Source organism: Pseudophryne corroboree, chromosome 2 (genome assembly GCF_028390025.1).
Source record: "Pseudophryne corroboree isolate aPseCor3 chromosome 2, aPseCor3.hap2, whole genome shotgun sequence".
NCBI lineage: Eukaryota > Metazoa > Chordata > Amphibia > Anura > Myobatrachidae > Pseudophryne > Pseudophryne corroboree.
This window is the reverse complement of record NC_086445.1, coordinates 610,563,200-610,575,335: the sequence shown is the minus strand read 5'-3', so window position 1 is coordinate 610,575,335 and position 12,136 is coordinate 610,563,200. Positions and strand designations below refer to the sequence as shown.

At 43.5% G+C, this 12,136-nt stretch overlaps 1 long non-coding RNA gene across 1 annotated transcript; it reads left to right on the top strand.

Moving 5' to 3' along the window:
• Nucleotides 1-493: 493 nt before the first annotated feature.
• Nucleotides 494-2,709, top strand: LOC135051016 (uncharacterized). Its single transcript, XR_010241992.1, has 5 exons — nucleotides 494-599; nucleotides 1,379-1,482; nucleotides 1,891-1,950; nucleotides 2,272-2,367; nucleotides 2,477-2,709. It is a non-coding gene; the product is annotated as an uncharacterized LOC135051016 (long non-coding RNA).
• The last annotated feature ends 9,427 nt before the right edge of the window (nucleotides 2,710-12,136 follow it).

Sequence of the window (12,136 nt, the reverse complement as noted above, 5' to 3'; positions counted from 1 at the left end):
ATGAGATAACAGCACTTTATTACTATTTAGAATTCAATATTAATGTTACAATTCTAACTGTGAAAAAAGAGTTTGACTTTAATGACCAAAGAACTCTTTAATAGTAGACCTTATAAAGAATTTTTGTTTAATCTTTATTCATCACAGAAAGAATCCCTAAAGCTAACCACAAAATTTAACATCCGCTGACACATCTCCATCGAACTACGGGACCATGGCACGCAAACAGCGATCGTGACTCGCATGTGATGTACATCCGCCGGAAGTGCGTGACTGTGACACGCACGCGGTGCGTACTTCCGCCGGAACCGGAAGTGCAGTGCGTTGACACGCACGTGAGAGTGGAACGCATGTAGCGTTCAGATTTTGTCCCCTCTTATTTTTTATAATGTCAGGAAGCAGAATTGATGTTGGTTAACCAGTAAGAATGGCATTCCACATAGTACCATGAGGTCTTAACACATTACTAACTAATAATAAATTAATTAATCAGCCAGCAGGAAGTGATGTAATATCAAGGGAGCTATAAAGGGATGCCCCTATATTGCCTCTCATTCTGTAGTTGGTATTCAATGAGGTTGCACTTGTTCCTGTAAAAAGTAAGTTTGAGTACTATATTGGTATTTTTGGAACTTAGTTATTGGATGGTCTTTTTGAAAATGTATTAGATGAATGGATTCCTTAATTGAAGAGTAACTACTTAATTTTAATATGATTGTAATATACTAATTTAGTTTTACTTGTCCACAGGGAATAGTATCATTCAGGATTTGAAATTTTTCCTAAGTCCTCTTTTTGGTGACATGTATAAACAGAGGTAGACTATAAGGTTCCACCATTCTTGATTGAAAATAGGTAAAAACCAGACTAATTTAGTGCAATCATTGAATACCATATGAGGTTAAGTATTTCAGATGTTAAAAAGTTCTTCTTGCTGGTTATTAATTACAGCTGTGAACTTAATTGGCTCTCTAATGATTGATTGAATATACCACTCCCCATTGCATGTTAGATTAAAGACATCATTTAGGGGATCTGTTAGGTAACCAGTAAGAATGGCATTCCACATAGTACTATGAGGTCCTAACACATCACTAACTAATAATAAATTAATTAATCAGCCAGCAGGAAGTGATGTAATATCAAGGGAGCTATAAAGGGATGTCCTTATATTGCCTCTCATTCTGTAGTTGGGATTCAGTGAGGTTGCACTTGTTCCTGTAAAAAGTAAGTTTGAGTATTATAATTGTATATTTGGAACTTAGTTATTGGATGGTCTTTTTGAAAATTTATTAGATGAATGGATTCCTTAATTTAAGAGTAACTACTTAATTTTAGTATGATTGTAATATACTGATTTAGATTTACTTGTCCACAGGGAATAGTTTCGTTCAGGATTTGAAATTTTCCTAAGTTCTCTGTTTGGTGACATGTATAAACAGAGGTAGACTATAAGGTTCCACCATTCTTGATTGAAAATAGGTAAGAACCAGACTAATTTAGTGCAAATATTAAATACCATATGATGTTAAGATTAGTATTTCAGATGTTAAAAAGTTCTTCTTGCTGGTTATAAATTACAGCTGTGAACTTAATTGGCTCTCTAATGATTGATTGAATATACCACTCCCCATTGCATGTTAGATTAAAGACATCATTTATTAATTAGTTTTGGATAAAAAAGTTCTTCTATTTGAATCACCTTAAATACCTTACATTAAATACTGACATCAGCATGGTTTCTTATAATCAATTTAGGAAGTTGTTATATCTTCTCTGATTTGTTGGTAGCATCTATGTTATTTTAATGGTAAACAGGATGTTACAGGAACATTTCCTATTAACAATCATTTGAGTGACAAAAAACTATTTTATCTTTATCCCTTTTAGGGAACGTAACATCATCTAATTTCAACCAAATTTATATATATTTTTTTGAAGTCTATCTAGGTATGTATTGTACAATGAGTTGTAATGTGGATATAATTGTGTGTATATTGTGAATTTGAAGTTTTATGTGGACTTTAATTGGAGTGTTCTATAACTATTGGTGGTTTCTGATACTTGTAGACCCTGCCCTTTGTATCATTTCCATCAGCTGAATTGATGTTGATTATGTGGATAAATACGGAGCTATTTGATTTATATTGACATTCATAATATTCTTTCGACTTTCCCTCCCTTTTCTCTTCTTTTGACTCTCCCTCCCTCTTCCTTTTATCATTTGTATAAGGATAATGTTTATTGATTATTATAACGATAATGTTTCAGATATTATATTTATCGAATTGAATATGTGATTGGATGTAATCATTGGATATTCTAAACCTTTCTAATCAATGGTATTCACTCCTACTATAAGAACTGGTATGTATGTTAATCCACAATAGATTTCAATGGAATACTTACCTGGATAATAATATGTCTTATTAATGAAGACTATATGATTTATATATTTCCATTTGTAACTATCCAGATTCCAAACCCCTGATGAAGTCCTAACGGACGAAACGCGTTGGGTTTTGCAACGTCTGGTTAACAAAGTCCTTATCACAAACATCTGGTTGGAGATACATCCATTTCGAGTTCTGACTGTGATCACCTGGCTGTAAAATCCTCACATCCAACTGTAATTTATGTATAAGATTGTAATATTGTTTTATATGAATTTTTAGAAGGTTGTGTCAATAACGAACGCTTAGGATAAATATCGTTTGTTTCTGTACAATAAAAACTTTTAATTATTGTCATACAAAAGGCATATTGGCTCCCACGAGAATCCATTTCTATTTGTAATCCACTTTTAATACCTTATCTGACAGAGGGTATTTCTTGTTGGTTTGAGACTAGAGGTATAGCGCAAGATATTAGGGTTGATTTTTTGTTTTGATGTATATATATATATATATATATATATATATACTGCTCAAAAAAATAAAGGGAACACTAAAATAACACATCCTAGATCTGAATGAATGAAATATTCTTATTAAATACTTTGTTCTTTACATAGTTGAATGTGTTGACAACAAAATCACACAAAAATTATCAATGGAAATAAAATTTATTAACCCATGGAGGTCTGGATTTGGAGTCACCCTCAAAATTAAAGTGGAAAAACACACTACAGGCTGATCCAACTTTGATGTAATGTCCTTAAAGCAAGTCAAAATGAGGCTCAGTAGTGTGTGTGGCCTCCGCGTGCCTGTATGACCTCCCTACAACCACACAAGTGGCTCCAGTAGTGCAGCTCATCCAGGATGGCACAACAATGCGAGCTGTGGCAAGATGGTTTGCTGTGTCTGTTAGCGTAGTGTCCAGAGCATGGAGGCGCTACCAGGAGACAGGCCAGTACATCAGGAGACGTGGAGAAGGCCGTAGGAGGGCAACAACCCAGCAACAGGACCGCTACCTCCGCCTTTGTGCAAAGAGGAACAGGAGGAGCACTGCCAGAGCCCTGCAAAATGACCTCCAGCAAGCCACAAATGTGCATGTGTCTACTCAAACGATCAGAAACAGACTCCATGAGGGTGGTATGAGGGCCCGACGTCCACAGGTGGGGGTTGTGCTTACAGCCCAACACCGTGCAGGACGTTTGGCATTTGCCAGAGAACACCAAGATTGGCAAATTCACCACTGGCGCCCTGTGCTCTTCACAGATGAAAGCTGGTTCTCACTGAGCACATGTGACAGAGACGTGACAGAGTCTGGAGACGCCAAGGAGAACGTTCTGCTGCCTGCAACATCCTCCAGCATGACCGGTTTGGCAGTGGGTCAGTAATGGTGTGGGGTGGCATTTCTTTGGGGGCCGCACAGCCCTCCATGTGTTCGCCAGAGGTAGCCTGACTGCCATTAGGTACCGAGATGAGATCCTCAGACCCCTTGTGAGACCATATGCTGGTGCGGTTGGCCCTGGGGTCCTCCTAATGCAAGACAATGCTAGACCTCATGTGGCTGGAGTGTGTCAGCAGTTCCTGCAAGATGAAGGCATTGATGCTATGGACTGGCCCGCCCGTTCCCCAGACCTGAATCCAATTGGGCACATCTGGGACATCATGTCTCGCTCCATCCACCAACGCTACGTTGCACCACAGACTGTCCAGGAGTTGGCGATTGCTTTAGTCCAGGTCTGGGAGGAGATCCCTCAGGAGACCATCCGCCACCTCATCAGGAGCATGCCCAGGCATTGTAGGGAGGTCATACAGGCACGTGGAGGCCACACACACTACTGAGCCTCATTTTGACTTGTTTTAAGGACATTACATCAAAGTTGGATCAGCCTGTAGTGTGTTTTTCCACTTTAATTTTGAGGGTGACTCCAAATCCAGACCTCCATGGGTAAATAAATTTGATTTCCATTAATAATTTTTGTGTGATTTTGTTGTCAGCACATTCAACTATGTAAAGAACAAAGTATTTAATAAGAATATTTCATTAATTCAGATCTAGGATGTGTTATTTTAGTGTTCCCTTTATTTTTTTGAGCAGTGTATATATATATATATATATATATATATATTATATATATATATATACTGCTCAAAAAAATAAAGGGAACACTTAAACAACACAATGTAACTCCAAGTCAATCACACTTCTGTGAAATAAAACTGTCCACTTAGGAAGCAACACTGATTGACAATCAATTTCACATGCTGTTGTGCAAATGGAATAGACAACAGGTGGAAATTATAGGCAATTAGCAAGACACCCCCAATAAAGGAGTTGTTCTGCAGGTGGTGACCACAGACCACTTCTCAGCTCCTATGCTTTCTGGCTGATGTTTTGGTCACTTTTGAAAGCTGGTGGTGCTTTCACTCTAGTGGTAGCATGAGACGGAGTCTACAACCCACTCAAGTGGTTCAGGTAGTGCAGCTCATCCAGGATGGCACATCAATGCGAGCTGTGGCAAGAAGGTTTGCTGTGTCTGTCAGCGTAGTGTCCAGAGCATGGAGGCACTACCAGGAGACAGGCCAGTACATCAGGAGACGTGGAGGAGGCCGTAGGAGGGCAACAACCCAGCAGCAGGATCGCTACCTCTGCCTTTGTGCAAGGAGGAACAGGAGGAGCACTGCCAGAGCCCTGCAAAATGACCTCCAGCAAGCCACAAATGTGCATGTGTCTACTCAAACGATCAGAAACAGACTCCTTGAGGGTGGTATGAGGGCCCGACGTCCACAGGTGGGGGTTGTGCTTACAGCCCAACACCGTGCAGGTCATTTGGCATTTGCCAGAGAACACCAAGATTGGCAAATTCGCCACTGGCGCCCTGTGCTCTTCACAGATGAAAGCAGGTTCTCACTGAACACATGTGACAGACGTGACAGAGTCTGGAGATGCCAAGGAGAACGTTCTGCTGCCTGCAACATCCTCCAGCATGACCGGTTTGGCAGTGGGTCAGTAATGCTGTGGGGTGGCATTTCTTTGGGGGGCCGCACAGCCCTCCATGTGCTTGCCAGAGGTAGCCTGACTGCCATTAGGTACTGAGATGAGATCCTCAGACCCCTTGTGAGACCATATGCTGGTGCGGTTGGCCTTGGGTTCCTCCTAATGCAAGACAATGCTAGACCTCATGAGGCTGGAGTGTGTCAGCAGTTCCTGCAAGACGAAGGCATTGATGCTATGGACTGGCCCGTCCGTTCCCCAGACCTGAATCCAATTGAGCACATCTGGGACATCATGTCTCACTCCATCCACCAACGCCACGTTGCACCACAGACTGTCCAGGAGTTGGCGGATGCTTTAGTCCAGGTCTGGGAGGAGATCCCTAAGGAGAACCACCGCCACCTCATCAGGAGCATGCCCAGGTGTTGTAGGGAGGTCATACAGGCATGTGGAGGCCACACACACTACTGAGCCTCATTTTGACTTGTTTTAAGGACATTACATCAAAGTTGGATCAGCCGGAAGTGTGTTTTTCCACTTTAATTTTGAGTGTGACTCCAAATCCAGACCTCCATGGGTTAATAAATTTGATTTTCATTGATAATTTTTGTGTGATTTTGTTGTCAGCACATTCAACTATGTAAAGAACAAAGTAATTAATAAGAATATTTCATTCATTCAGATCTAAGATGTGTTGTTGTAGTGTTCCCTTTATTTTTTTGAGCAGTATATATATATATATATATATATATATATATATATATATTATACAGTTGTGCTCATAAGTTTACATACCCTAGCAGAATTGTGATTTTCTGGCCATTTGTTAGAGAATATGGATGATGACTCACAAACTTTTCTTTCACTCATGGTTAGTGGTTGGATGAAGCCATTTATTGTCAAACAACTGTGTTTACTCTTTTTAAATCATAATGACATCAGAAACTACCCAAATGACCCTGATCAAAAGTTTACATACCCCAGTTCTTAATACCATGTATTGCCCCCTTTAACATCAATGACAGTTTGAAGTCTTTTGTGGTAGTTGTGGATGATGCTCTTTATTTTCTCAGATGGTAAAGCTGCCCATTCTTCTTGGCAAAAAGCCTCCAGTTCCTGTAAATTCTTGGGCTGTCTTGCATGAACTGCACGTTTGAGATCTCCCCAGAGTGGCTCAATGATATTGAGGTCAGGAGACTGAGATGTCCACTCCAGAACCTTCACTTTATTCTATATATATATATATATATATATATATATATATATATATACGAATGCAGGGATGGTTGTGCTATCAATGTCCTTAAATTTACTGATTAGATCGTCCACAGTTCAAACGATGCAAGTGCTGGCACTCCAAAAGACAGCGTAACCACAGCTGTAATTTTCCAATGTGCACTAAAAGAGAGTGAAGGCGCACTCAATGAGCAAGTATAACAGGTAATTTATTACAATGATAAAAGCTCACATACATCTCGGATTAAAATAGCCGGCTCACGAACACATCCAAAGTGCCTCCGGATAGCAGCGTGTGAATTGTTCTCTGCCGCTCAATCATCAGATGGTCTCATCAGCGTGTATGCTTGTGGACTCCGCAACAAACTCCGATCACTCAGAGCCGTCCTTCCCGGCCACGCCCGGGCAAGCAAGTCCCTTCTTAGCGGCAGAGGCCATAAGTCCTCTGTGAGCATCTCTTGAAGTTCCGGGTACCAAGTCCTTCTTGGCCAATCCGGAGCCATGAGTATAGTTCTTACTCCTCTACGTCTTATAATTCTCAGTACCTTAGGTATGAGAAGCAGAGGAGGGAACACATACACCGACTGGTACACCCACGGTGTTACCAGAACGTCCACAGCTATTGCCTGAGGGTCTCTTGACCTGGCGCAATACCTGTCCCGTTTTTTGTTCAGACGGGACGCCATCATGTCCACCTTTGGTATTTCCCAACGGTTCACAATCATGTGGAAAAACTTCCCGATGAAGTTTCCACTCTCCCGGGTGGAGGTCGTGCCTGCTGAGGAAGTCTGCTTCCCAGTTTCCACTCCCGGAATGAAACACTGCTGACAGTGCTATCACATGATTTTCCGCCCAGCGAAAAGTCCTTGCAGTTTTTGCCATTGCCCTCCTGCTTCTTGTGCCGCCCTGTCTGTTTACGTGGGCGACTGCCGTGATGTTTTTCCCACTGGATCAATACCGGCTGACCTTGAAGCAGAGGTCTTGCTAAGCTTAGAGCATTATAAATTTACCCTTAGCTCCAGTATATTTATGTGGAGAAAAGTCTCCAGACTTGATCACACTCCCTGGAAATTTTTTCCTTGTGTGACTGCTCCCCAGCCTCTCGGGCTGGCCTCCGTGGTCACCAGCATCCAATCCTGAATGCCGAATCTGCGGCCCTCTAGAAGATGAGCACTCTGTAACCACCACAGGAGAGACACCCTTGTCCTTGGATATAGGGTTATCCGCTGATGCATCTGAAGATGCGATCCGGACCATTTGTCCAGCAGATCCCACTGAAAAGTTCTTGCGTGAAATCTGCCGAATGGAATTGCTTCGTAGGAAGCCACCATTTTTACCAGGACCCTTGTGCAATGATGCACTGACACTTTTCCTGGTTTTAGGAGGTTCTTGACTAGCTCGGATAACTCCCTGGCTTTCTCTTCCGGGAGAAACACCTTTTTCTGGACTGTGTCCAGAATCATCCCTAGGCACAGCAGACGTGTCGTCAGGATCAGCTGCGATTTTGGAATATTTAGAATCCATCCGTGCTGTTGTAGCAGTATCCGAGATAGTGCTACTCCGACCTCCAACTGTTCCCTGGACTTTGCCCTTATCAGGAGATCGTCCAAGTAAGGGGTAATTAAGACGCCTTTTCTTCGAAGAAGAATCATCATTTCGGCCATTACCTTGGTAAAGACCCGGGGTGCCGTGGACAATCCAAACGGCAGCGTCTGAAACTGACAGTGACAGTTCTATACCACGAACCTGAGGTACCCTTAGTGAGAAGGGCAAATTTTGGACATGGAGGTAAGCATCCCTGATGTCCCGGGACACTATATAGTCCCCTTCTTCCTGGTTCGTTATCACTGCTCTGAGTGACTCCATCTTGATTTGAACCTTTGTAAGTGTTCAAATTTTTTTAGATTTAGAATAGGTCTCACCTAGCCTTCTGGCTTCAGTACCACAATATAGTGTGGAATAATACCCCTTTCCTTGTTGTAGGAGGGGTAATTTGATTATCACCTGCTGGGAATACAGCTTGTGAATTTTTTCCCATACTGCCTCCTTGTCGGAGGGATACCTTGGTAAAGCAGACTTCAGGAGCCTGCGAGGGGGAAACGTTTCGACATTCCAATCTGTACCCCTGGGATACTACTTGTAGGATCCAGGGGTCCTGTACGGTCCCAGCGTCATGCTGAGAGCTTGGCAGAAGCGGTGGAAGGCTTCTGTTCCTGGGAATGGGCTGCCTGCTGCAGTCTTCTTCCCTTTCCTCTATCCCTGGGCAAATATGACTCTTATAGGGACGAAAGGACTGAGGCTGTGGATTTTCCAGCAGTTGCCGTGGCCACCAGGTCCGATGGACCGACCCCAAATAACTCCTCTTCCTTTATACGGCAATACACCTTTGTGCCGTTTGGAATCTGCATCACCTGACCACTGTCGTGTCCATAAACATCTTCTGGCAGATATGGACATCGCACTTACTCTTGATGCCAGAGTGCAAATATCCCTCTGTGCATCTCGCATATAAAATACTGTCCCTGTCAAGGGTATCAATATTTTTAGTCAGGGAATCCGACCAAGCCACCCCAGCTCTGCACATCCAGGCTGAGGCGATCGCTGGTCGCAGTATAACACCAGTATGTGTGTATATACTTTTATATGATATTTTCCAGCCTCCTGTCAGCTGGCTCCTTGAGGACGGCCCTATCTATAGACGGTACCGCCACTTGTTTTGATAAGCGTGTGAGCGCCTTATCCACCCTAAGGGGTGTTTCCCAACGCGCCCTAACTTCTGGCGGGAAAGGGTATACCGCCAATAATTTTCTATCGGGGGGAACCCACGCATCATCACACACTTCATTTAATTTATCTGATTCAGGAAAAACTACAGGTAGTTTTTTCACATCCCACATAATACCCTCTTTTGTGGTACTTGTAGTATCAGAAATATGTAACACCTCCTTCATTGCCCTTAACGTGTGGCCCTAATAAGGAATACGTTTGTTTATTCACCGTCGACACTGGATTCAGTGTCCGTGTCTGTGTCTGTGTCGACCGACTAAGGTAAACGGGCGTTTTAAAACCCCTGACAGTGTTTTTGAGACGTCTGGACCGGTACTAATTGTTTGTCGGCCGTCTCATGTCGTCAACCGACCTTGCAGCGTGTTGACATTATCACGTAATTCCCTAAATAAGCCATCCATTCCGGTGTCGACTCCCTAGAGAGTGACATCACCATTACAGGCAATTGCTCCGCCTCCTCACCAACATCGTCCTCATACATGTCGACACACACGTACCGACACACAGCACACACACAGGGAATGCTCTGATAGAGGACAGGACCCACTAGCCCTTTGGAGAGACAGAGGGAGAGTTTGCCAGCACACACCAAAAAACGCTATAATTATATAGGGACAACCTTATATAAGTGTTTTCCCTTATAGCATCTTTTTATATATTTCTAACGCCAAATTAGTGCCCCCCCTCTCTGTTTTAACCCTGTTTCTGTAGTGCAGTGCAGGGGAGAGCCTGGGAGCATTCCCTCCAGCCTTTCTGTGAGGGAAAATGGCGCTGTGTGCTGAGGAGATAGGCCCCGCGCCTTTTTCGGCGGGCTCGTCTCCCGCTCTTCAACGGATTCTGGCAGGGGTTAAATATCTCCATATAGCCCCCGGAGGCTATATGTGAGGTATTTTTTGCCAAAAAATAGGTTTACATTGCCTCCCAGGGCGCCCTTGCAAGGGGGCCGGCGGCGAGGCTCCGGTGACCATCCAGGCTGTACCTGTGATCGTCCCTCTGGAGCTAATGTCCAGTAGCCAAGAAGCCAATCCATCCTGCACGCAGGTGAGTTCACTTCTTCTCCCCTAAGTCCCTCGTTGCAGTGATCCTGTTGCCAGCAGGACTCACTGTAAAATAAAAAACCTAAGCTAAACTTTTCCAAGCAGCTCTTTAGGAGAGCCACCTAGATTGCACCCTTCTCGGCCGGGCACAAAAATCCAACTGAGGCTTGGAGGAGGGTCATAGGGGGAGGAGCCAGTGCACACCACCTGATCCTAAAGCTTTACTTTTTGTGCCCTGTCTCCTGCGGAGCCGCTATCCCCCATGGTCCTTTCAGGAACCCCAGCATCCACTAGGACGATAGAGAAATTATCCTTATCTTAGAGAGAGGTAGGTACAGGTCACCCAACGCGTTTCGTCTGATGAGACTTCTTCACAGGGTAGGGACAAAATGAACCTTGGCAGCTATTTATAGCCCTAGCCCTCAGTGGGAGGGTAGTGACATCATTAGGAGTCATGTGACATAATTTGTTAACACATATTCTTACACATATATATCAGTATACATGGCAATGGATTACAGCTTAGTGGAGAGTTGTACACAGTATTTGTAGTTAAAAACGAGTGTTTTTAAGACCCAATGTGTAGGAAATAGTCTTTAAAATCCATAAATAGCGGCATTTCCGCCACACTTCCGGTTGCAGCGGACGCGGCACGTCACTTCCGCCCCACATCCGGTTTCTTCTGCGCATGCGTCCGCGGCAATCCAGCGCGATCACATGGGCTGTATGCTTGTGCAGGAATCAGGGGCTCACATGTCATAGAAAAGGCTGTAATATTCAGTATCTCCATACAGCGGCGGCCATTTTCTGCAGGATTATGTCCATAGAATTCCAGTATGTGGCGGCCATTTCTTAGTAGTTCATTGTATAAAAATGACTCTCCAGTGTTCCCGGTCGTCATGGCAACGGTTCAGTACATGGAAGTAATAAATGAGAGTGTCAGAATCACGTCATTCTTATTGTGAGATACCTAGTAGATTTAGTAGTACAAAGGCTTAATTAAAGACAGTGTTATTAATGAAGCAGATTTTCTTAATGTTAGAACAATAACCATATAAAGTGACCTGATATGACACTAGAACATAAGGTGTGTATTGATACTATATCGTGACTGTGGTTACAGAGGTATGGAAGTGTAAATCGAGTGCTTATGTGATATAATAGGGACTAAATTTCGTGCTCAGTGTAACTATATATATGCGGATAAATAAGGAGTATATTTCTTTCGTAGGCACTTATTTCTATTCAATACAGTACCTGATCTTTCCATCTTTCCAGGTGGTCCCCCCTTCTGGTACTGATCAGGCCCATCGCTGCTTGGCTTCCAAGATCGGGCGTATTTGGGCATTTCCAGCGTGGTATGACTGTAATATTTTTTCGCCTTCCAGATTAATGCTCCGACCGCAAGTTTAACACTATTTTACTATCGTGAACCAATACTCCGAAGTGTACGGACTCGGGGGGTTGGGGGTGGGGGGGGGAGGGGGGAGGGCGGTGAAGGGAGGAGGGGGGAGAACAGTTTAGGTAATACATGCAGCATGGGTTGGTGGTGGAGGGGGTGGGGGAAGGGTGGGCGGGGGGGGGGGTGTTTAAAAGATTGCCGGACGGCAAATTATTAAGGAGTAGAAGTACCGTGTTCCAAAGGAAGGGGGCGATCTCGTAGTTGTCATTAAATCCTTTTGGCTGTAGTG